Below are 2,749 nucleotides of genomic sequence, written 5' to 3' on the forward strand. Positions count from 1 at the left end.
CGTGCTGAAAGGAAGGAACTTGACAAAACATAAGATAGAAGGTGAATCTTGGGAAGCCTAGTTTTGGAGTTGAGCAGATTAATCTGGGGACATGAGACATCCTTGGAAACTTAGTGAAGATGGAAAAATAGAAAATATCTCAAAAAGAAGCTATCAAAAATAAATTAATAACAGTAAATCGGAAAACTGACTCTTCCTCCAACATAGGGTATGGTTTATGAAAACTGAGCTTTATTGTAGCAATCAATGAAAATAATCTTGAACCAAGAAATGAAGTAATTCTGTCTTACTTTTTCTCCCCAAGTGATTGCCTTATGTTGTGGATCTGTGAAAATCAGAAATATACTTGAATATATATTTTTAAAAAAAGAAAATAGAAAAAGTAAAACCCAAAAACAAAACAAAACTTCATAGCTGTTAAAAGTTACTGAAATAAACTAGAACATGATAATTAAAACTTTTTAAGTTAATAAAATACTCTGAAACAGTCTCAACATAGGAGAAAACTCTAATACAACAATTTAGCATGAGTAAAGTAAAATTGAACAATCTACTGAGAATGTGGGTGGGGGAGACCATCAATTCAAAAAACTAAGAATGAAAAAGACAAACTACAACAAGTGTATGGATGATCGTATTATTATATTCAGAGCCTTGGGTGGGTATGAGGGACAGAGGCTATAGTTCCCAAATTCAAAGAAATCAGGTTTGGACTTATGACTTGGTCTGGCAAAAAAATTGTGAACAAAGTCTATATCACCATCTTAAAGAAGAAGTATTAAGAGCTAAAATCTAAGCCTCTGTTCTCTATTTTACCGTATGCCGTAATAATGAATACTGTCAACTCAAGATTGTCCAGACATTTTCAGCTTTTAGTGGAAGTGAAATATACAGGTTCAAAGATGAATGGGTCTATATAGCACACACAAAAAAACTGCTCAATATGCTCTTTAATTGTTTTGCTTTCTCTTTCTCCATGCATATCTATGAACCCTTGTGGTGTTTTCTCAACCAGTTAATGGAGAGAAAAGGACAAGCCTGTTTTACCAAACAATCTGACTGTACTCTGTGAGTGCAAAGTTGCTCCACTTAGATGAGGCTGTGAAAAATAATGATGGTGAAAACTTTTCCCATTGGGAAGGACTCCAGATGATAAAACTATACACACATGCACACACACACACACTCACACACACACATAGACACAGTTTCCCCTTTCCAGAGATACATGGAAGTCAGATGATAAGATGAAGCTCCATAAACACCACCACTCTCAAGGAACTGGTTCTGGGTGGAAAGTGAAAGTGAAAAGTGTTAGATGCTCAGTCGTGTCTGACTCTTTGCCACTGCATGGATTGTAGCCCACCAGGCTCCTCTGTCCATGGAATGTCCCAGACAAGAATACTGGATTGGGTTGTCATTCCTTTCTCCAGGAGATCTTCTCAACCAAGGGATCAAACCCAGGTCTACTGGATTGCAAGCAGATTCTTTACCATATGAGTCACAAGTCAATCCCCCAAAAATAAATGCAATTTATTTTTGCAGAAATGCATTGAATTTTTGTCACTTATATTTCTCTTCACACCATATCCATTTTTTTTTCTTTAGTGGTTTATCATTACCCTCACAGTTTTATAACTATTTGTTCTCATTTTCCTATCAGTGCAAGTGATTATGCATGGTGGTGGTGGTGGTTCAGTTGCTAAGTTGTGCCTGACTCTTGCGACCCCATGGACTATAGCCCTCCAGGTTCCTCTGTCCATGGGTTTCCCCAGGCAAGAATACTGGAGTGGGTTGCCATTTACTTCTCCAGTAATCATGCATATCTTCCTTGAATTCGTATTTGCTTTGAGGAAATTTGGCTGAATATTTCTTCAGTTCAGTTCAGTTCAGTTCAGTTGCTCAGTCGTGTCCGACTCTTTGAGATCCCATGAATCGCAGCACACCAGGCCTCCCTGTCCATCACCAACTCCCGGAGTTCACTCAGATTCACGTCCATTGAGTCAGTGATGCCATTCAGCCATCTCATCCTCTGTCGTCCCCTTCTCCTCCTGCCCCTAATCCCTCCCAGCATCAGAGTCTTTTCCAATGAGTCAACTCTTTGCATGAGGTGGCCAAAGTACTGGAGTTTCAGCTATAGCATCATTCCTTCCAAAGAAATCCCAGGGCTGATCTCCTTCAGAATGAACTGGTTGGATCTCCTTGCAGTCCAAGGGACCCTCAAGAGTCTTCTCCAACATCACAGTTCAAAAGCATCAATTCTTCAGAGGTCAGCCTTCGTCACAGTCCAAATCTCACATCCATACATGACCACTGGGCAAACCATAGCCTCGACTAGACGGACCTTAGTCGGCAAAGTAATGTCTCTAATTGTGAATATGCTATCTAGGTTGGTCATAACTTTCCTTCCAAGGAGTAAGCGTCTTTTAATTTCATGGCTGCAGTCACCATCTGCATTGATTTTGGAGCCCCCCAAAATAAAGTCTGACACTGTTTCTACTGTTTCCCTATCTATTTCCCATGAAGTGATGGGACCGGATGCCATGATCTTTGGTTTCTGAATGTTGAGCTTTAAGCCAACTTTTTCACTCTCCTCTTTCACTTTCATCAATATGCTTTTTAGTTCCTCTTCACTTTCTGCCATAAGGGTGGTGGCATCTACATATCTGAGGTTATTGATATTTCTCCCGGCAATCTTGATTCCAGCTTGTGTTTCTTCCAGTCCAGCGTTTCTCATGATGTACTCTTC

The sequence above is a fragment of the Ovis aries genome, chromosome 16 (genome assembly GCF_016772045.2).
Source record: "Ovis aries strain OAR_USU_Benz2616 breed Rambouillet chromosome 16, ARS-UI_Ramb_v3.0, whole genome shotgun sequence".
Lineage (NCBI taxonomy): Eukaryota > Metazoa > Chordata > Mammalia > Artiodactyla > Bovidae > Ovis > Ovis aries.